Source organism: Oryctolagus cuniculus, chromosome 6 (assembly GCF_051225735.1).
Source record: "Oryctolagus cuniculus isolate XC-2025 breed Fujian yellow rabbit chromosome 6, ASM5122573v1, whole genome shotgun sequence".
In the NCBI taxonomy this organism is placed as follows: Eukaryota; Metazoa; Chordata; class Mammalia; order Lagomorpha; family Leporidae; genus Oryctolagus; species Oryctolagus cuniculus.
Window position 1 is genome coordinate 141,458,317 of NC_142872.1, and position 24,868 is coordinate 141,483,184.

General features: G+C 36.4%; 1 protein-coding gene across 6 annotated transcripts in view; it reads right to left on the minus strand.

The window, feature by feature from the left end:
* TRPS1 (transcriptional repressor GATA binding 1) overlaps nucleotides 1–24,868 on the minus strand; it is a 269,427-nt gene that overhangs the window by 74,397 nt on the left and 170,162 nt on the right. The gene's annotated exons all lie outside the window — the stretch shown is intronic.

Genomic DNA, 24,868 nt, shown 5'->3' on the forward strand with positions numbered 1-24,868 from the left:
TATATAATCAACGTACTCACTAGCATATGTCTATGCCATGTCATAAAAATAAAATTTCATTCTTTTCAAATTTATATTCATTTTCCCTGAAAGAGGAGGTAGTAACTTAATTAATATGCTTATCGGCCATATCTTTTTTTTCCTTTCTGAATTTTTTTTTAACTTTTATTTAATGAATATAAATTTCCAAAGTACGACTTATGGATTACAATGGCTTCCCCTTTCTGAATTTTATTGACTCAATTTTAGTGCCAAGCCTCCATTCTGAAGAAAAAACATTGCCAATTATATCATAAATATTATAAAATTACCAGCTTTTTTATATGGTTGCTTTCCATACGTTTGTAGGTGAAGCACAAAAGACAAGTGAGGAAATTATACTTTTAAAGCAGTATTCAGCTAATTTCCAACAGTTTTTAAAAACAGACTATGTGCAAGGCATTAGTGTTTTTGTTTGTTTGTTTTGTTCTGTTTTGTTTTCTTTTTGAGGGGGAGAGGCAGGGTAAAATAAATCAGTCATAATTCCTCAATCTGGATTTATCTTTTCAAGTAATCTAAAAGAGAATTTTTAAAAATTTATTTATTCAACAGATAGAGTTAAACAGTGAGAGAGAGAAACAGTGAGAAAGGTCTTCCTTCCGTTGGTTCACCCCCCAAATGACCGCTACAGCCAGCAGCACACTGCGCCAATCCAAAGCCAGGAGCCAGGTGCCTCCTTCTGGTCTCCCATGTGGGTGCAGGAGCCAAAGCTCTTGGGCCATCCTCCACTGCCTTCCCGGGCCACAGCAGAGAGCTGGACTGGAAGAGGAGCAACCAGGACTAGAACTCAGCGCCCACATGGGATGCTGGCACCATAGGTGGAGGATTAAACAAGTGAGCCATGGCTCTGGCCTCTAAAAGAGAATTTAAAATCTTAATTACAAAATCCTATACAGTAAAAAAAATTTATTATTAAAACAATAAATACCTATCAGCTCAGTAAGGACTAATTGAGCACTTAACTCAAGACCATTTGGTGACACTGCCCATATCACATACTTGCAGTCTAGTCTGGGAGGCACAACAGGACAAGCAAAACTATACTCACATAAGAGAATATTTAGTAAGGTAAAGTTCACTTTGAGCAAAATGTTGTGTAGATGAAATGGTATCTGCCCAGCAACACAGTGATGTGACCAATGTGCAGCAGTTTATACTAAAAAATGAATAAATAAAATAAAACAGAAATGCCTATTCCCTGGGATTCAGTCCTTGGAATGGGATAATCGAGGGAAATAAATAAAAACAAAAAAGCAGAACTATAACAAAGATCCAACCCTATCTCCCACATTACCAAAAAACAAAGGCTTCTGTTAATCAGTTCTTAAGTAAATTGGTGTTTTTTAAAATCTGTACCTAAATCCACCTCTTTTCATATGCCTATCACTAAATTTAATGACCTCTTAAGTTACTGAGCTAGTGAAACATGAACACATACACACACACACACACACATAGAGTATATACCTATATACATACATACACATCCCTATTATATATATATAAATGGAATAAATAGGAAAGAAAAATTCTTATATACAAAGCAGTAAACTTGTTGCAGATTCTGCTTTTTAATAAACAAATGAAACCAGAAAAATGAATAATGACATGTTATAAATATCAGATATATTTCTTGGACGATCTTCTCAAGAGTATTTGATCACAGCCTTAAAAAGTTCTTAGAAGAGTGCTGTATGCCAAAAGGATTAAATAAGGTTACAATTCCCAATAGTATGATGGTTTTTCCTTCCCCAAAGAAGTTAGAATCCACGGATTTGAGGGAGGTGGAAGACAGAGAGTTCCTGGCGATATATTCACTTTCATGTTTATAATTCAAGATTGCACAATATTTGCTCTCATTTGCAATGTCAGTCTCTAATGTCAATCAGTTTAAAGATGTTCAGGACTTTCTTTTATTCAGATCGAAGATGCCCACAGAAGCCAGATCATTGAGAATAAATCCCAAATCCATTTAGTAGCATGGGATGTTAGGAAATTTGCATTACCTCTCTGAGCTTCTCTGATTTATAGCTTTTAGAAGGAGAGTAAATGAAATATTATACAAAACACTTAGCAGAGTGCCTAGCATAAAGAAAGCACTCAATAAGTGGTGGCTATTATTATTAAAAAATTTAAACATAAGTAAAGAAATAAAACTAAAATGGCTGCCTCTCAACCTGCCCATACTCTTTTTAGATTATGAGGGAAATTGTCAGTTTACAGACTATGCTGTGAGACAAGCTAATTTCAATAGAATATCAACATTAGTGAGATATGGGAAACCTGATACGTTCTAAAGTATGTTGAGTTTTTATCTGGAGAATGACTGATTTTATTTTTCTCTTTGTGTTTTATTTTGTCCTTCCTTCTACTTAATGCTTTATAGATCAGAAACATACCGGGAAGAACACATGAAACCAAGAAACACTATCTTCAGGGCCAGCATTGTGGTGCAGCAGGTTAAGCTGCCACTTGGAATGCCCACATCCCATAGAGGAGTGCTGGATAGGGTTCCAGTTAAACTACTTCTAGCTCCCTGATCTAGCTCCCTGGTAATGCATCCTGGGAGGTAGCAGGTGATGGCTCAGGTGTTTAGGCTCCTGCCACCGTGTGGGAGAGCCGTATGGAGGTCCAGGTCCTTGGCTTCAGCTTGGCCCAGCCCTAGCAGTTGCAGGCGTAAGAGGAGGGAATCAGCCCATGGAAGATCTCTGTTTCTCCCTCTCTCTCTGTACTGTGCCTTTCAAATAAATAATATACATCTTTTAAAAATATACTATATCTTAATATATAACCTCTCATTGGAAGATGCCTGCATATAAAGATGCATATATTAGACCTAAGAGCATTTTTACATGTATATCTATTTTTTAATCCCTTTCCTTAACAAGTTTTAAAGCAGAAGGCTTATTTTAAAAGATTTCCTTCTATAAATGACAATATTTTCATGTGATGAACCTTTTCTGAAGTACCAATCTAGCATAATTAGTTAACAGAACTGGTTGTTGTGTAATTTTTCATGCTAATGATTTGATTAAATATGAACACTAATTTATGTGCATGTCAACCATTTAAATAAGTTGACAAAATTAACATTGGTTAGAAAAAAGGTTTGATATCACATATTTAAATATATTTTCAATTGAAATGAAATAGTAAGCGTTATACTTTTGTTTACCAGTATAGAAAGAAAGTACTCTGGTAGATCGATCTTTTTCAATTTGTCAATATTTGCTTTTCCTTTCCTGTAAGTATGCTATTGATGTTTATCCAAGTACTAACCCCTTTTCAAGTACCAAGTGATGAAATAGATTCAGAAGAATGTAACTGGCAAATAAAATATTTATATATACTTGATTTGGTTGCCTATGTTTAGATCAGAAATTTCAGGTTTATTAACAGCTCTTCAGATGGCTAGATGCCGCCAAAAATGAGGACAACTCACAAGCAAAGTGTAACCTAGCCAACTACTATCCACCAAACACATGATATTCACATTTTAAGTTGTCCCCAAATTTTTGTGATACTAGCAAACAGAAGTCGTAATTTGGTTCACCAATCCCTGCTTTTACCAAACAGTTATCTGATCTTAATCAATTTCACTGCTCTCCTGCAACAATTCTAATACTGAGTAATTAAACTGTTCACTTATCCTTAAAAACCACTAGGGTTTAGAATATACTGGAAACGAAATGATATTGTTTCATAGTTCAAACACTAGAGAGCCTCATTTTACTGTACAGATAATCAAAAAAAACTAGGGCACAAAAACTATTATGGGAACTCTATTCATTCTGAAATCTGAGCAACTACTTTCACTGAAGAAGTTCCTGTCTGCTCATCACAAATAAAGAGGATAACTATTCGTGGAACAGAGATCGACTATGTTTGGAATTGCTTTCAGGAACACAGCGGATACCTGGATAAGTATATCGGCTTGGAAAGTGATCTTTTCCCCCTCTTGGAGCTCTTCTAAAATGTTGCTGTATAGCAAAAATATCAAGCTATTGGTCTAAAGCTTTGATCAAGAAAAATGCTACTGAGTACCACAACAGGTTAGGTGCTGCAAAGAATACAGAGATGAAATGCAGTCTTTGAGAGATTTCAGGATGATCAGGAAGAAACTCAGGAAGAAATGGTACAGATTAACAGAGCACAGGGCAGGATAGGACAATGCCATCAGATAACTCTTCAAAACCCTAAGAGAGCACAGAGGAAGAAACGGATCCTTGGGTAAGCAGACAACAGGGGAAGCTGGCATGAGATTTGAGGATAAGTAAGGGCTTCAGTGAGGAACACAACCACTGAGACATTTTACTGGGCTGGTTCTTCCAGTCAAGTCCTTTGCTTTGCCCTTGGAGGAATCGCTTTGCATGATGATTAACCACTCAATAAGGATAAAATGAAATGATTTCAAATGAGAATAAAAACATGTATATTTAGAATGTGTGAACTCTTGGCTGTACTCATTTCAGCGATGTATAAGACTAAATCATACCTACATACGAAAATTTATTCCACTGCATCATAGCTAAATGTGCAGGTCAATTTTAATTTTGCTGACAGTTATAAAATTAATTAATTACTGTACCTTATAAAGCAATTTTCCTTGCTTCCATTACTAAGAATATCCAAAACATTTCAAGTAAGGAAATGTGCATTAAAATTATGGCTACAACTTCTCTTGTAAACACCACAATACAGGGGGAGCACAACACCGCCTCCATACTTTCAAGTCAAAACTGAATAAACACAGGCCTTTTAGAGCTCCTTAAACCCCAGCAAAGTTGGGATACTTCAACTTAATAGAAGAAGGAAGTCCCTAAGGCAAGGTAACTCCTTTGAATTCTTTTTGGTTCCTTTCATCAAAGATCAAATCTAGAGACAGTATGAAAACAGCTTCAGTTGACCATCAACATGGTTACAGCAGCAAAGGAAACAAAAATCTAACTTCAATAGCCAGAATCCATATCCTGTAGGCATTTTAGATAAAAGAACCCTACCTTAACTAAAACCAAAATGTACAGAAAGACGTGGGAAAACCCAGAAAGAAGATTAATGCTATTATTTCCATGTGATCATAAAACTTGTTATGTAACTTACCATCTTCTTTAACAAGGAGCAGCAATTTGGCATTTTTGGATAGGTCTTATTTCACTGTTTTGCACTGTAAATGCAGATACTTTGTATCCAATAGTAAGCTTGCCTTCCTTGGGGTCATAGGACATGCCCTACTCATCGTTATAGTCCTAGTTCTTGACACAGATACTGCAGAGAATAAACACACAGTAACTGTCTAATGAACAGATAAAGTGACAGCAGATATAAGAAACTAAAATTATTGGTGATTAGAATGCCCTTGACATCATGTATGGTCTTTACCTATATCTTTTCATTCAACTCTTAAGTATCCCATGATCAATGAATCATGAGATGAGATTCAAGCTTACAGAGGTTAAGTAAGCTGCTCAAGTTCATACAGTGATTAAGTAGCAGGGTCAATATTCAAATTTTGTTCTGTTTGATTCACAAACCTTTGTAGACAGGCTGTAGGCATGCGTGGAAAGGCTCTATATATCTCTGTTCTAAGATTTGTAAGTCACCTAGAGGTACAGATACAGAGCAGGCTGCAAATTTGATCCACTAAAGTTAGCACAGCAAAGAAATTACACTACAATCAGCACATGCTGGCCTAGGAAGATGAGTGATTGAAAGGCATACGCAGTTACTTTACAAAGCTCAAGGGAAAATGGAATTAAAAGTAAGGTTTCTTTGGTGCAAAATATTATATAGTTTTTTCATACCATCATTTTTTTCTGTACTTTTCATATCCATGGATTTTAAATTTTCTGCATGAACATAAACTTTTTTTTAATTCAATTTTTCCATGAACTTTTTGAAGTCCCCTCATAAATGACATGATCTGAATTTCCTCTAGACAGGCTACTACAGAGAACAAAAGATCTTCCTGCATTCCAAACATGCTTTCACAGAAAAATGTGTGCATGAGTCATAACTGCTTGGTTAAGTATGTTTTTCTCTATTAATCATCGTAATACTATAATTTTGGAGAAAAATATAGCAATCTTATTCTTGTTGTAGAATAGCACAAGCCCATCAGGAGTCAAATATTTTAGGATAGCGAACGCGTCCTATTGCATGAAAATAAACCAACCCCAATGTATCATAAAGTAAGGCAGACTACCTCTGAAACAGGAAACCTAAACATTCCTCCCATCTTTAACATTGCCAATATTCCACATATTTTCATTAGCTTAAGCCTAAAATAAGGTTCTGGAGAGAAAATAGAGGTGATCACATTATGGTAACATGACTACCCTATTTTCATTTAAGTATCTAATATTTAATATTTTTTAAGATTTTATTTATTTATTTGAGTGGTAAAGTTAGAGACAGAGAGAGGGAGAGACAGAAAAAAGGTCTTCCATCTGCTGGTTCACTTCCCAAATGGTGATAATGGCCGGAGCTGGGCTGATCTGAAGCCAAGAGCTAGGAGCTTCCTTCAAGTATCCTACATGGGTGCAGGGGCCCAAACACATGGGCCAGCCCATTCTTTTCCCAGTCCATGGCAGAGAGCTAGATTGGAAGAAGAGCATTCAGGACACAAACAGGTGCCCAAATGGGTTGCTGCTACATAGGTGGAGGCCTAGGCTACTGTGCCACAGCACTGGCCCCCATATTTAATATTCTAAAAGCTTAAATATTCAATATTACATATGGGTTTGCAAATTTCAGTTTTAAGACACAGTTTTAAGAGGCAAGTCAAATGCACTGTGCCTATGGAAGAAGAAATATCTACAGTCATGAAAGATCAAGGGTTTCTCAATACTGTTCCCCAAGAAGGTAACAGGGTAAAGCAGTCAGCTGTCCTCCACTCTACTTCCTTTCTTTTGTTTAGTTTCTTGCTTGCATGTTTGAGGTTTGTTATCTGTTTGATGACTACTATGATGCACAAAATCAGCTTCAATAATAGCTTTATGAATTCTTTCTGGAAACAACACCAGTTAATTTGAGATCCTACAATGTAGTCTTTGCAATGTGATATTCAGGGGAAGTTATATGAATTTTCTAACTTTATTTCATTGGTAGAACATGTAAAATCTCCTAGAATACTGCCTGATGTGTTCTAAGACATCTTCCAGAAGTACTGGATGAATGAAGAATCCAATGTTCTTCCAGCACCAGTCTTGAAGAACCAGTCGTCATGAGGCATTACATTCAGAACTACATTTCCTTTCCAGCTGACGGAATCTGCAGCCCCTTGTAATAGGCAGAGTCTTAAGGTGGTCCTCTGAGATTCCTGGCCTCTTCTCTCAGTTACTCAGTGACACTGACCTTGATTCGAGTTAAGGTCTCAAATTATTGACTTTACAACAGGAGACCTAAATACATGAGGCCTTTAAAAACAGAATTTTTCTCTGGCTGGTCTTAGAAGATGAAGTCAGAAAGATGTCGTCTGCAAGGCCTAGAAGAGTGCAACCATCTTCAGGACCACATGGCAAGGGGCCGCCTAAAGATGTGAATAGTGGAGGCTCCTGACCTACAACTGGAAGGAAAATGGGGGCTGGCAGGGAAAGGAATTCTGTCAACAACCAGTGAGCTTCCAAGAAGACTCAACACCTGGATGAGAACCACAGCTTCTGCTCGCAACTCAGATTCAACCCTGGGAGCCATTGAGCAGAACAGCCAGCCATCCTATCCCAGTCCCCTGACCTACAGTGACTGTGTGATAATCCGTTAGTAGTATTTAAGCTGCTAAATTATTGGTAATCTGTTACATAACAGTAGAACACATGCCTCTTTTAGTTTTTTTGATGTGTCCTATGCTTCCTGAATTATACTATAGGTATTCCATGTGTTTTACAACACATTTCCAATATTTAAGGCCAATACTATATATAGCCACTCTGCGGGAGAATGGTAAAAAACCGTGCCATAATTCCTGCCAGAGTTCCTGTTAAGTTGAGGGAACAAGATATAGACATAGGAAACGGTTCAATAAAAAGCCAAGTTACAGCCTAGGTCATTAGATGTTTTTGAACTGCAACATGGTTTGATTTGGGAGGCTTATTTTAGCAGAAATTGCAGGACAGACAGGAAAGAAGAAATTTAGAGAACAGAAAGACTAGGTATAGATTAGGGACAATAAATCAGGACAGAAGGAAAGACGCTCCTGCTGAGCAGCGGGAATGAGAAAGAAAGAATGAGGCATGACACACTGGAAGGAAGACTAGGAAAAGTCATCCTTCCCACCACGTAACATCATCATGCGTATATGTTTAGCTCCACGTTAGGAAGTAGCGGAATCTTTGCAATTCATTCATGCAACAAATGCTTCCTGGGCACCCCCTATGTGCAATGCCCTATTAAGGAACTCCTCCTCTGGGGGAAAGCAGAAAATACACAACAGAGAAAAATCATGTAATCCTTTCAAGGCACACGTGTGCATTACTTGTCCCTGTGCCGTGGAACAGATAAACAAGAAAGATGCCAGTGAGAGATGTGGAGAAGGAAGAGAGAGATGTCATCAAGCAAAATTCTGCATTTTGGTACAAAAGTTGAGGAAGATATAATCCACTCAGAGAAATGGGAAATTTTAAGATATAACTCCTGTGTTTCTGTTTCTGCATCAATAAATAAAATGAATATAATAGAGCAATGGCCTTATAGGATAGTTAGGAATAAATTAATAAAATATGTACAGTGCTTAGAATGGAGCACAGAAAACACTATGTATGCATAAGTTACTATTACATATTCAGTGCTTGTTGTTAAAATTAACTAATGAGCACTATCCATACCACTTTCTTAGTCACTGATATGGGTACTCTAAAAATGGAACAATAGGATTTCATTTGCCCACTAAAGCAAACTGGAATTAATCCTAATAATTTACTTGTATGTATCTACTTAAAACTTATATACCTATATAAGAAAGATGCATTTTGTATCTTTTTGGTGCTTCTCACTTCTTACTGTGCTCAACTCACTTCCATGAAAACTTTTCTACTAGAAGGGCACAAAAGATGAGACACATTATACTTTGGAAATGACAAGTTACTACACACATTATTTTATCCATTTTTATACCTCTGTACTATGGAGAAATCATCATTTACTAGTCTCTCAATAAATATTTTAGAAAAACTAATAGGCATAAAACTATTCTGAGAAATATGATGATGTAACATAGGACCTTGATCATAAGTTTCACTGCACTTTTCTTGTAATTATATGTTTATTTTTCTCATTTTCAAGATAGATTTCGAGTCACAAACAGGTTAGGACTCAGACTTGCATCTACTGCTGAATCCATGGGACCTGGTGCAGTGCCTGAAACAGAGAGAGTAGGAAGGGCTCCATTAAATTTTCTGAATGAATGAGTGCCTCTCATTCAGGATCCATTAGCAGCAGAGGTTTGGGGATGTTAATCTTAAACCTTAAATCAAGAAACATGGATTCTGGGGCCAGCATTGTGGTGTAGTGGGTTAAGCTGCTGCCTGCAATGCTGGCTCTCACATGGGCACTAGTTCCTGTCCCAGCTGCTCCACTTTTGATTCAACTCTCTGCTAATGTTCTTGGGAAAGCAGCAGAAGATGGCCCAACTCCTTGGACCCCTGCACCCATGAAGGACACCTGGATGAAGCTCCTGGCTCCTGACTTCCGCCTGGTCCAGTCCCAGCAATTGTGGCTATTTGGGGAGTGACTTAGCAGATGGCAGGTCTCTTTCTCTCTCTCTCTCTCTCTCTCTCTCTCTCTCACTCTGCTTTTCAAATAAATAAAATAAATGTTTAGAAAAGAAATGTATTCTTTTTCATTATAATTATTTTATGTGTTTTCTGAAAAAATTCAGAATAATAGTTCTCAACTGGACTAGGTATGGTGAATCAACTTGTGGAAGAGGTGGAAGTTTTCAATGTTACCAAAAAGGAATGGACAGAAAATAATTAGAAATACTGCCCTACCACAGCATGAAATATCTTCATAATCTGAGCACAGTTACAGATTTGACAGCATGAATGGTACTGAAAAAGAGCTTAAAATTATTCCTTCAGTGAAAATCCAGCAAAGGATAAACTGCTTATGTAAATTGGAATTTGCAAATGTAATACACAATTTTAGTATTAATAAACCTTGTGCTACAGTTGTCAGTTTCCACAACTAATTACTCACATTCAGAAAATTTGTTTCACCATTATAAATTTGCTCAGACAAGAAGGAGTAGTGAAAATGACATGTAAAATAGAGATGATGACTTTTGTTAGCATTTAATCTCAATGCCTGATAATAGTATCAAACGACATCTTTAACTCTCAGGACATACGAACCTATGGCTTAACACACTCCCAATAGCAATAAGACATAAACTTCAACCTATAGTATGATGTCCTACACTTAACTGAGAGAAGACACGTGATTATCAATTAATGCCACTTTTTTTTCCACATAAAAATAGTAAAGGTTGTAATGGCTTCCATAGTTCAATATTTAAATGAAGAAGTGCAGTTTAAGCATAAGAAAGAGCCATATCTGAATACTAAGAGGACAAGATCATCAGCACAGAACCCAAAGTCTTTTCTAAAGGTTCAAATTCACCCCACAGCTATCACCTCTTACTCTCTTCACCAGGTACAAACTAAAGGAAGAGAAATACACGCATTCATTTGTACAGAGGATTACAGAGCAGTTTTCTCAGCTTCATTTAAAAAAAAGTGGTATTGTTCTTTTTAATGCCTTTGTGTGCGGATGGGTCATGGTGATCAATCAATCACACTGAGTTATAGCATAATATAAATGAGACAACCAGTAAACCAAGCATTTCCCAAAGATCTCCTCTAGCATTTTTGAGACACAGTATTTTCCCTTCTCACTTGGCCTTGGCAAATTTATACTGAAAGGCAGAAAACAAGATATACAGGGTAAAGTAGACACTTGGATAATTCAGAATTAAAATAACGAGCTTGTATTTGATGCTTATTATAACTGATGGTAGGTTATATTTTAGTACTTTTAAAATGTTCTCATAAGAAAACAAAGTACATACTCTTTCAAGAAGGTCGCAACTACATCTTTTGGTTTACAATGACAACACTCTGCCTTGTAAAATACAGATCTGATGTTCTTATACTCCCATGCACTCAGAATGATAACCTTTGTTTGTTTGAAAAATGACTGATATGTCTTAGTTTGGCTTTCCCATCCTCCACATCCTACCCCCATTCTTTTCCAGTCTTGGATATACACCTGGTCTCAAATGATTTACATGCTATATGCATTTTCAGTTAGAAACAGATGTGATAAATGCAATACAAATAAAATGTTAATGGCTTTCATCACCACATGTGGGAATATATTTCCTTATTTCATTTCTGTGCAGCCACATTACCCAATTACTCTCATTACGCAAAACCAAAACCAAAACTCTGTTTGACTCCTAGTCTTAAAAAAATAATTTTTTTAGGAAAAACAATTTTTTTTCATTTTTTCATTCTGTTGCATAGAAAGGGCACAGAATTCTTCTTACAGTGGTCAATCTTTTCCAATTAAAATGTTTTATAGCATACCATCTTCTGACAGAATTCAGTTCAGTAATCAAATATTTCTTGGTTTACTTATAAAGAGTTGGAAGTTTAAACATTAATTAAAGGGCACACATTTTGTTTTCATTTATTTGTATCAAAAGATCATGAATTATGATGCTCTGAGGCCACACTGTGCTCTAATTTCAAAGCAAAGAGTAGCTTCATGCAGGATGAAAAAAACCACACCTATACCAGTGTGAAAGGATGGTAAATATCAGAAATATAGTTCATTAAAGTGCCTATTAGCATGAGTTTGACTTCGTAGATGAGCTCCTTTAAAGTTATGACTTTCTGAAAACCTATTAAATTTTTCTTATTAGAACATTCAAAGAGGGACTGGTGCTGTGGCATAGCAGGTAAGGCCACTGCCTGTAGTGTAGCCATCCCACATGGGTGCTGGTTCGAGTCCCAGCTGCTTCTCTTCCAATCCAGCTCTCTGCTATCACCTGGGAAAGCAGTGGAAGATGGCTCAAGTCCTTGGGCCCTTGCATTAGCATGGGAAACCTGGAAGAGGCTCCTGGCTCCTGGCTTTGGATCATCCCAGCTGATCCAAATGGTGGCCATTTATGGAGTAAGCCAGCAGGTGGAGGACTTCTCTCTCTCTGCCTCTCTGTAACTCTGCCTTTCAAATAAATAAATAAATCTTAAAAAAAAAAAAAGAACACTAAATGAACACATGTATAACATTTACCATGTCACTGATAATACATACAACTTTCTTGAACACTTAAATACAATTTTTTAGCAAGACATACATAAGAAGTGGGTCCTTGCACCTTCCATAGGGGAAATAAGTTACTGACGCTCTAATTTCTTTTTTTTTAACCTAAATGTAACAGTATAAGAAAATAAGAATGAAATAATGTTTGTGGAATGTGACTGATGGTTATCTCTAAATTTTACTCAATTTTATTTTATAATTGTATTTTTATATAGATATCAGTGCAAGGCACACACAGAGGTCTGTGAAACAAACTTTTTATCTTAGCAAGACAAGCGAATTTTACTGGGACAAGATCAAGTTTTACAGGGAATCCTTAAATGTTTCAATCCTCATAAAATCCAGAAATTACAGTAAGTGAGGTAGTAAGACTGTTAAATAACTGTATCCCAGTATTTCCTTAAAGTTAGGATAATTTAAAAAATCTTAAATACAAAAAAAGAGTTAACTATATCATTATCTACATTAAAATTCATTTCAAATTATGATCCACACCTTAAAATCCATACAAATCCAACCAACATACACACATGACTTGTAATCCATTTATTTTTGTATATATCCATATAAAAATAACTTTTTCCTCATAGGGCTGATGAATAATATTCTGACAATTTTAAATTCCTGAGTATAAATTTATACTTCCATAGGAGCTGTAAAATTAGTACAATAACCAGTTTGTTTCAATATTATTTTTTATGTTGCTCTGAATTGAATGACTGCCTTTCTGCTGTTGCTTCTCTCATTTGTCTGCTAAAGCTGTTGCCAACATTCACAGGTTGATCTGCCCAAATAATTTCATTGTCTCAGGCTGCATAATTAATCTCATGGAACCGGAAATTTGATTATCTTCTTAAAAATCATTAAGTTAATATCAAAGACTAGAAAAATGTGCTTCCAGAATTTGTGAAGTTGGTTTATTATTTTGTACACTAGAATACAATTGCTCGTCTGTTCAAATTAAATCTAGGATAGAGCACAGTTTTTGAATACAAAACCGGAGAGATCCTTTGTGTTTACAATAATTTAATTGTACAATTATCTACACACATAGAATCAAGGGACAATAACAACAACAACAAATACTGGAACATAGATTCTGAATTCCAACGTTTCAAAAACTTCTTCAATTCTCTACCTAGAAGGTCAGTTTTTGGTAACTATTCTCACCTTTTCTGAAATACTAACTGGAAGATAAGCCAGGTAAACATATGAACCTCTATTGTGTAATAAGTAGATACCCAATTTCCCTGTTGTGCAGCTCTGTCACTCACTATCATCTTGATGAGGCCATTCTCTCTCTGAATGTCACAAGGCAGTTGATATTACCAGATTTTACCTCCAAATAAGGGAGTCATCTTTATTTCTTTATATGGGATTTAAATTCCAGTGTATTCCACTGGAAAGAAGCAGTAACATATACAATCCAGGAGCACTTAGCATCATTGCTCATTTTGTTTTAAAATACAGTTGGTTAGCTTTTGTCCATCTGCTCTGGTTTGAGTATGACAGTCTGTCCCAACAGTGCTAAGAGAAAGGAATCCTGGGAAATATGATGCTGCTGTTTCCACCCCAAGTTGGTGAGAACCAGTATCTAAAAGGCCACCAGAATCAGGATACAATGAGAGTCAGTATGACAAATTAACCAACCCAACTACAGGATAAAGGACTAACAGTAGATGCAAATACAAACTAGTTAATTCAAATTTGGGAGCATAATGAAATTTGTGGAAAGGGTTACCTAAATAACCCTTGAGATATGATTATTTTCATGAAAACAATTTCATAAATGAAATGTACCCATGAGGATTAGTAGTCCAAACCAATTCTTACTTAGCTCCTAATATGCATTTAAATTTTTGGAAAAAAAAAAAAACGACTGAGATGAGAAGTGGAAACAAATGAGGGAAAGAATGTTGGATAAATGAAAATGAAACATAATAATTATTTAACTCAATTTACAAAACCCACTTGGAGGTGGGTGCTTCTTTATTTTGTTTTGTAGCAGAGGAAACTGATGCTTAGATAAGATAATTAAATGGCCCCAACCACATGATCAGTTGATAGCAGTACATGATTTGAATCTAGGTCTCTTTGAAAAGTGAATGAACAAAACAGTACTGTTAGTGGGACACTGAAACAAGAGTGTTTTTTATGAGCAGGAAGGGTAAAATATATACAAAAAGAGAAAACTGGTCAAGACTACAAGTTCTTTTTGAAGTGCGGAACATCACTGGCCTTCACCTGAGTATGTGTTGACTGAACTATCAGCAGAAATCTGGTAGTGGGAATAACCTGTCATTTTCCCTTTGAACTACACAGGTTTTCACTCCTATCACCACCATAATCTGCTAGTCTTTAACAGTCACAAATTCTTTCCCATTCAAAGACTTAAAATCTACTGTATATCACGTGGTTTATAGTCCACATGTAAAAATATACAGGCATCTTTCACTTATATTATTCTATAAAGCATTTCTGAAAAGTAACTGCCAACAGTTGATACTGCCATCAATTTATGCTGTTAGCATACCAGCTATGGATCTCATAACAATTTGATTTGGACATCTGACGTTTTACTTTATTTTTCATTTAAATAAACTATTAAGAGATATGCCATAAGTGGAAGTGCATGACAAGGGTGACTACAATTTTAAGCAGTAGGTTTCAGTTTCCACAGAGGGTTATTTTACTTTAGTGGAAAACACTGGCTTATAAAGAAAAATCTAAATTCTAAAGCAAAAATGTATTTCACATATCTTTCACAACGTTCTGTCACAGGTCTGAAAAAAACAGATTCCATCATTTCATTAACAAGGCTTGAACTCATGCTGGGGCATCTCATTCTGAAGCTCCAGATTTAACAATGGGACTGTGAACTCCAGTGTCCATGGCAACAGTAGCTAATTCTTCTTTCCAATCATGGTGGCAATTCTCTCCCATGGCTTGAATCAGTTACAAAACAGAATACTCTCAAAGACCTTTCTGAGCCAATAGCCTTGCAGCTAATCTGCTAATAGGAAATAATCTGCAGCTAATACACACATTCCAGGGCAGCAGTGTGTTTTCTTAATACTTTGTTTCGTGGGCCTCTTTCCAAAGAAAGCACAGTAAAGAATAGAAAACAGACATTCATTAAAAATAGTATTATACTACCTGGCTATTATTAATGCCTAAAACTTGCTGCAACTTGCACAGCTCTTAAAGAGCATGTTAAAAAGCAAGTCGAGAGGAGGCAATGTAGCAACAGAATGAACGAAAGCAAATTGCTCAAGCCAAGAGGGTAAGAGCTGAGCTAAATCAGTTAAAACGACTGATTTTTTTAACTTTCAAAGTTAACAAATTTATTTTTTTTCAATTGTTTCTATTTATAGGATCCGTCATTGGATGTGCTCCAGCAAGAAAAGTCGTAACTATCTGATAAAGTTTTTTTTTTTCCTGGTCCCCACTGTGAAATAAGGGACATGGTTTAACATCGAAATTAGTTTTTCACCTAAAGGGTCAAAGTTTAACCTCTTGAGCAACTACAATAATCTAAAACACTCTAATTACAGAGAAGACACAATTTTCCCCAAAGCCTGATAAAGTTTGGTGAATCAGCTCTAGAAGCTCAATACTGCTTTTTGTTCAGAGGAACACTGGGATATTTTTTCTTCAAAGAAGAGCTATGAATAGTCATAAAAGAAAGACAAAATACCTTCCAAACCACTCAGAGTGGGACTTCCTTCTGCCCAGAGTTGGGATGGCTTTGACACAGCACCTCACCTGACCTTGTGCTCCAGACCCTGAATTCCACCTGGCTCAGAGAGAATGTGATGACTTAACTCTTTATGCTGCAACTCTTCATTTGGGAAGTATGGATCCCCATTATTCGCTCTAGCCATGCTCCTCTGCCACGTTATAAAAAGGAAGCATAATAAAATAAAGAGAAGTAGAGCAGAAATGAAATCTTTTAAGTTAAAGGAATCACAACACCAAAAGTGTAGCTCTTTATCCTCTTTAAATTCATTTTATAATTCTGGTTGCTATGACAACATGATGCAACTCTGTATTACCATGACAATCTAACACAACTTTCAAAAAACAGTACTCACTGTTTTATCCTGTTGCTCAATTGCTCCCAAGGAAACATGCTGTTATTTACTTCGGTCATGAAACCTATGCTATAGTCTAACAGATATTATATCAATAAAAGAAAAGCAAAATTACAGTGGAAATTGGAGAGAAAAAAATACATGTCTAAATTAGCCATTTACTAAAGGAGACCTTTTCTCCTATTCCTAAAAAACTTGAAATTGTAAAGAATGGAAACTACATCTTTATATCATCATTTGCTTATGTAAACAGGATTAGTTTACCTTTCCATTTGCTAAGTATCTTTTGCCATCACCTGTGCAACTGGGAAACCCATGTCTGAATAAGCCCACTCTTGCAGAACTAAAGGGCTAGAGAAAACCACATACAATGAACCACAGGGCCACCTTAAACCCAAGAAATGAATTATACTAAATACATCACATTATTCCAGTACAACTCTATAGACAATCCTAATTTTTAGTTGACCTGAGCATGGTGTTTCTTAAATTAGGTATCTTTAAAATAGGGATTCCCTTACTGATCACTTACAATTGTCATTTTATATAAAAAAAAAAAGTCAGCGATTTAAGAGCGTTCTTTTTACCTTTAGCACTCCCATAAGTCCACTCCACCTCCAAACACACTACTTCTCATGGCTCATAAAACAAATTAATAGCTACATCTGTTGGGTAACTAACTACATACAACATGTCAAATCCTGTGCTGTTTCTGACAATCCATTAGCTCTAATCCTTACAATAATTATGCAATAATAGGTGCTATTTATACTAGGTTGAAAATAAAATTACAACTTATAAAGCTTAAGAAACTATCAATAGGTCCCAGGTACTAATTGGTAGAACCATGATTTGGACCCATCTCTTTGATCTCCAAAGCCTAAGCCTTTTCCAAGCAATGGGATGTCTTTTCAAATAAAGACCATTTTTCAGTTCTTATATTATGACAGTAAATGATCGAGTCTTTGAATGTGTTAAGTTTGAGAAGTAGTGTGTTTGGAGGTGGCGTGGACTTGTGGGAGTGCTAAGGGTAAAAAGAATACTCTTAAAAAAAGAGCTTCCTACTCCTCAATTTTCAATCACACTTTTAATACATATTTTATATGCACATTTAAAAGTGCATTTTATTCATATACATACCTCCTAACCATGTTTTTCTGCTTGAAGTTCTGATGTGAAAAACATAAAATTTCAATCTCTAAACTTCTTCTGTTTGAAGTAATATTTTAGTATTTCTAAAGCAAGAAGGAAAAACTAATAAAATAATACCAGAAAATGAAGGTTAAAAAAATAGACATCAAGTAGGATCTTCATGTGAGTTTCCCAGAGGGTTTCTTCTATGAATGAACACTGCAGCTTGACTCAATTCTTGCCCACACTATAGGAAATATCCATTTCCTCTACTAACTTTATATCAAACCCAGAAATGAGTTAACTGCTGTCGAGTTCTAATTTGTCTGAACAACAGAGGATATGAGACAGAAACAAGATGCAAGAAGTGACTGAAGAGCAATGATAATTCTTCCAGTTCCATTTAGGGAAAAATGGTGTGGCCTGAGCAGCTCTTGTCTGGTTTTCTGCTGCTCAGTTGGAAAAAAGAACAGATCATCTGCTTTACTCAATTGTTGACACTCCATTTGACAAAAAAATCAACAGAAGTCAAATTGATGTTATATCAACAAGCTTATGGAAATGGCATCTATTGTATGAGTAGGGTTTGATTGTACTTCTGTGATATTAAAATATTATTCAAATGCAAATTAGATAAACATTTATTGAGTGTCTATTGGTTCCAGTGGCACCAAGAGATAAGACTACTCTCTATGGTGTCAAGGGACTATCAGCCTGGATGAGCTTAATCAATAATAATAATAATAATAATAATCAGAAAAAACTTGCTAGGAAATGTGGAATGTTTGAGACAGAGCTTGCTGACAGGGAGCTTAGAGTCTAGAAAGCAGAAGGTTAGTATTTCACAATGAGCATCAGAATTGGCTAAGTGCATTAAGAGAGATACAAATAGCCTTAAAGTACAGATGAGAGAGGAGAAAAAAGATCCTTAAGTTGAGGGTTTATAATAATTTTTACAGTTAATTTTATGATCTTGATATAAGCACAAATAAAAGCATTCAACTAAAAGACTATCTTATTGGTAATGTATGGGAATACAGAAGAGTTACAGGAAGCTGATTTTTTTAAAGATTTATTTTATTTATTTAAAACGGTGAGACAGAGAGAAAAATATTTTCCATCTACTGGTTCACTCTCCAGATGGCTGCCACTGCCAAGTCTGGGCCAGACTGAAGCCAGAAGACAGGAACTAATAACTATGTTCAAGTCTTCCACATGGGTGGCAGGGGCCCTAATTCTTTGGCCAACTTCTGTTGTTTTTCCAGGTGCATTAGCAGAGAGCAGGACCTGAAGAAAGTAGTTGGGTTTCAAACTCTGCTGATATGGGAGGTGGCACTGCAAGCAGTAGCTTTACTCACTGTGCCCACAACACTTGTCCTGAGTTGATTTTTTTTTTAATTCATTATATCTTCAGTGTCTACTCAGACTAATGTCAGACGTTAGTGACTGTGTATGTTTAATTCTCAAAAGCAGAGTTAAGAATTTACGGACCCAAGGCATGCTTCTATCCCCTGAGTCCTAACTATAAAAAGGTATTTTGAAACTAGTGTTTAAGAACCACAGACAAGGTTGGCAGATTATTATGAAAACCATTGAGTGAAAAGTACATTACCTGATGCCTCTTCTCTGCTCTTCTAAAAGCTGAAACAATTGTTTGAGAACAGAAATGAGCCTAAGGTCAAAGTTATACCAGCTCTCTAATCCTATTCTTATGGAAATAATCATGAAGTTCAAAATCACTGATGACTGTAAATTCCTCTCTCCAAAATTAAGATAAATGTGGAAAGGATAATAGAAATCTTCTCAACCAAACTGGATGGAAGGAGACTCATGCACTGAACAGTATGTTCTGTTTGAATAGTAAGACTGGCCATGTCCTATTTTCTCTTCCCAGTTTTGAAGTTCCCAGAAGATTAAAGGCATGAAAAACAAAGGGCTTAAGAGAAATGGAGGGATGGCCATTTAACACCACCAAGAATGGAAAAACGGAGGGCAGGTGTTGTTGGAGAGTGAGTTAAGCTACTACTTGGGACACTCACGTCCCACACTGGAGTGCTGGTTCAAGTGCCAGCCCCTTTGCTTCTAATCCAGCTCACTGACAATATACCCTGGAAGGCAGCAGACAAGTGCTTTGATCCTTGCTACCTATGTGGAGCATAGGTGGAGTCCTGGGTAATGAACCAGCATGTGAAAGCTTGCTCGCTTGCTCTCTCTCTCTCCCTTCCTCTCTCACTGGCACTCTGCCTTTCAAGTAAATAAATATATTTTCACAAAAAGAACACAAGAATATTAACCAGATGTTGAGAAAGTGGATGAAAGGGGACGGTACTGTGGCACAGCAGGTTAAAGTCCCAGTCTGCAGTGCTAGCATCCCATATGGGTGCTGGTTTGAGTCCCGGTTGCTCCACTTCCAATCCACCTCTCTGCTATGGCCTGGGAAAGCAGTAGAAGGGCTCAAGTCCTTGGGTCCCTGCACCCACGAGGGAGACACGGAAGAAGCTCCTGGCTTCAGATCAGTGAAGCTCTGGCTGTTGCAGCCAATCTGGGGAGTGAACCAGCAGATGGAAGACCTTTCTCTCTCTCTCTCTCTCTGCCTCTGCCTCTCTGTAACTCTGCCTTTCAAATAAATAAAAATTAAAAAAAAGTGGTTGAAAAAGCTGTAAGAGAGAAAACTATTCAAAAGACGTAACTGGCAAGTGCAAATCAGAGCAATGAGCACCATTGCCCTGTAATACTTAAAAAGTCAGAAAAGAAATTACAGTCATTCTACTGATTTCAACGTGGTAAATGTTTACTGAATACATCATGACTATTTCCCAAAAAAGAGCTTTCTTGTTTTTACTTTTAAGCTTGGAGAACTTCAGAATTTAGAAAATTGTACTTATATGGAAATTGATAATCCAGAGAAACAAAATAATATAGTAGAAGCCATGGATATGTATGTCAACCTTGTAGACATATAATTTAAGGTATCTGAAACAAAAATTTCATGCTACACAAAGTTGAGAAAATAAAACTTTGCCTCAAAACACTAAAGGAAATTTATGCCACATATTTCTTTGAAGAAATGCCCAGGCTGAGGGAATCATGATTGATCTTAATATACTTCTTGTCACTAAAAGGAAACAAATACAACCCCAGACAGAAATGAGCTAATCCTGGTTGTTTACTGAAGTTGTAATAAGGCAACTTGTTTCTATCAAGAGCAGTTACCACCTGGGAGGTATGGTTGACTTCGGAACAGATTTCACAAACTGGAAATGTCCATTCATCCTTTTAATCTATATGCTACGACAGTAATTTATGTCTTTTGGAAAAATTAAGCAGCTTTAAATTAAAAAAAAAGACAAAAGTTCTTAGAAATTATATAATGCTGTGGCATCTCATGTCTCAATCAGAACTTGTTAGATGATGGTTATTCTCATTCTTAATTAACAGAAACTAAATTGAGGAATCAATGAAGAGCTACTTTGAACAATGATTATGTAAGTCCAGAGACTAGACTGCTAGATTATTTTCCAAACCTTAATTATGTTAATAATCACAAAGGGAAATCCACTCAAATTTATTATCATTTATGTATCACTAGAATCCTTCTTGCTTGCTTCTGAAGTGTTTTAAGATTCTTCAGCAAAAATCCCCAGGAAGTATAAAATGTACTATTGATGAATCAAGGATCTTTGGTTATTTTTATCATGATGCACATAAACAAGGTTGCCCTTGGCTGATATCATTCTTGTGCATTAATACCCGGTTTCCCCTCCTCTCTTTTTTCTTTCTTATGAACATCCCACCATCAAGAGGAAACTTTTTGAAAGTCAAAAATTTAGATTTTTAAAAATGGATTAAGATTTCCAAATTGAGATCTCTTACAGATTAGGTTTTCAACAATAAGAAAACAAGTTAAAGCCAAGGATAATGTAAGAAGAAGCTCTAATCAAAACCACAAGTCAGGAGTATCTCTTGAAACATGTATTTATTCAATAGTAATGGAGTCATTCTGTCTGAGATGTTGCCCTATTATTTCCTATGGGCAGAAGAACCACTGCTTTAATATTCTAGCACTTTTTTTGAATGATATATTTATTTGAAAGGCAGAGGTACTGAGAAAAAGGGAGTGAGGGATAGGAAGAAGGAAGGAGAAAAGAGAAAGAGAACGAGAGAGAGAGAGAGAGAGAATCTTCCATCCATCTACTGGTTCATGCCCCAGATGGGCACAACAGCCTGCCAGGAGCCAGGAGCTTCATCTGGGTCTCCCATGGGGTGCTGGAGCCCAGGGACACAGGCCATCTTCTAGTGCTTTCCCCAGGCCATTAGCAGGGAACTGGATTATAACTGGAGCAACTGGGACATGAACTGGTGACAACATGGGATACCCGGGTCGCAGGTGGCAATTTTACCCACTATACCACAACACCAGCTCTACCTTGTAGGTTTTTAAAAAATGTAATGAACATGTTAAAATTCAAATTTGTGTGCTCTGCCTGAGTAATATAACTAGTTAGACAGTATGAAGATTTTGTCACAGAATTGGCAGAGATATGGCTAGCTAGGATATAATACAAAGTTACTCATGATACTGGGTTATTCAATGCTGTCCTTGTGCCATTAAAAAACAATTGGGGTACGATTTTATCTAATTAGACTTGTCTGAATTGGCCACCTTCGTATTATAAAAGTAACTAACTAAATTCTGGGCATGTTGTACTATATTGTCAGTGAATTCTGTAACAATCTTCATGTTCAACAACTATATCTTTGAATACTTTGTGAAGACACAGAAATAGTATTTTTAAAATATTACTGCCAATTTGTCACTTGATGTGTGGAAGAATATGGGGTAGGCTGTCAATTACCTACCTGAGTTGAATATGATCATTCAATGAACTTGGTTTTAGTGACAATATAGTCCACTGTGGCAGATATTCTTGACAATAATAAGGAATCCCAGACGTTAAGACAGATATTCTTGACAATAATAAGGAATCCCAGACGTTAAGACATTCTAAATCCCCTCCTTATGTGCGTGGATATCCTATAATAGAGTAATACCTTTCACTCTGTTCCTTCTCATGTAGTTATACGTTGGGGAGTGAAAGGAGGAAGGGATAAATGAGCCTCAAGACCACTAACTCAATTCTGTAACTCCCTCCCCTTCCTTGGTATCAGTAGTACTCAACAATCTTTCTCTGATTTTCATCAAAAGTGTCTAAGCACCCTTCAGAAATAGTATCAGAATCTGAAATCATGTTTTCCCCCAGTTTCTTCCCTTTTCCTTCTACATGTATCTTCAGTTATCCACATATTTGCTTATTTACTCATTCACTAAACACATAGCTAAATGGGGACTATGTCCATATTCCAGCTAACATGTTAAATGGTGAAGAATTCAAGAGAGACTATTTTATCCATAAGATGTCAACCGCTAGTAGGGAGTTAAACATGCAAATAAAATAGGTGGTCCAGTATAATTGCTCTAAGCTGTGACTTCACAAACTACTCCAGGAGCACTGAACTCTGAGAAATCTCATCTAAGCCCAATTTTCAAGTAATACTTAAAAACTGTTAATTTCGATATCTTTACAACCAATACAAAATTATCTCCTGGATTCATATTTTTACCTCTTTGTAGTATTAAAACCTGGACTTCAAACATATGAAGTTCAAAAGTATGCATTAAAAAAATCACTATCAACAATTGAAGTCCTACTGGTCCCCCAGGACAAACAGGCAAATACATAATAATTTCAAAATAAACACACACACACACATACAAACCCAGTAAACAAAACCCTGTTACTTTTTAATTTCTTTATCTTTACGAATGGTACAATGTTTTCCACTGTCAGCCAGAAACAAAATAGGAAGTCATTTTCCTTCTGCTGTCACCTGCTGCACCTAACCTTCCCCAACTCTAGGTCACCTCCTAAAGTTCTCCGACACCCACCCTTGTCTTCTCTGGAAATTTTCTCTATCACCTTAACTCAGGTTTGTAATTGATTTCATACTGGTCTCGTATCTTAACACCTGTTGCTGCCCTCCCCAGAATATAATTTCTTTCTTTTATTTTCTTTTTAAAGATTTATTTTATTTATTTGAAAGGCAGAGTTACAGAGAGAGAAACTCGGAAATACAGAGAGATCTCTCATCCACTTGTTGACTCCCCAAATGGCTGCAATAGTTGTGGCTGGGCCAAGCTGAAGTCAAGAGCTAGGAGTTTCATCCAAGTCTTCCACCTGGGCCATCCTTTGCTGCTTTCCAAGGAGCTGGGTTGGAAGTGGAGCAGCCAGGACTGGTACTGCCACCCACATGGCACTGCAGGTGGTGGCTTTACCTACTGTGCCACAATGCCGGCTTCCAGAATACGATTTCTGAAATGTACATCTTGATCTTGTCCTTCCTTGCTTCAAATTTTCCATGATTCACTACCAACTAAAGGTTATTGAGTCTACCTTCTTGGCATTCTATAGTCCACTTAACTCTTGTATGCTTTAAAAAGTTAGCTAATAATGGAATCATTTGGAAAAAATAAAGGCATATCCTTATGATATGGTGTATAATTAATCTCATTTTTTTTCTTGACAAAAGAAAATAAAATACAAGGCAAAGGCAAGATCAGTTAAGTCACAGCTTTCTTCCTTGGGTTAGTTTTGATTTTTTTATATAAGGATCAAAATTGGAGAAATCCAATAAAGAATACAATCCAGAAGCTTAAAACAGGTAAGAAAACCTCAGAGGCTTTGGCACTAATCAGTCTTAACTTCAAAAACTAGAATAATGAAAGCCTAATTACCTCCAATTATCAACTCCTTCCCCTTATCTCTTTGATGCAGGATCCAGGCAAACAGAAGAGATACAAAAAAAGAAAGTACATGTGCAGAAATGAGAGCCTTTACAAGACCCAAGGTGTCAAAACATCCAAGGGCTATCTGATATCCCAAGTTACACAACAATGATGCAGACATTGACATCCAGAGCAGAAATACAATGTCTAGGAGCAACACATAAAACATGGTCCACAGCAGGTGCTCAATGAGCATGTACAGTGTCAGCTGTGAGAGTGTCAAATAGTCAAATAGTGACATTCGAGAAGTAGCGGTGAAACTTAAAAAATTGACAGCAGGCCAGTTCATCATGATGGAAAATTTAATACATGTTTTCATATACATATACACATTTTTGAAAGGGCATCTCAATTATTAACATTTTAACAAGAGGATTATTCACGACTAATCACAGCGAAGACATCTTAGATTGTTTATTTTCATAATAAATCTTCAGTA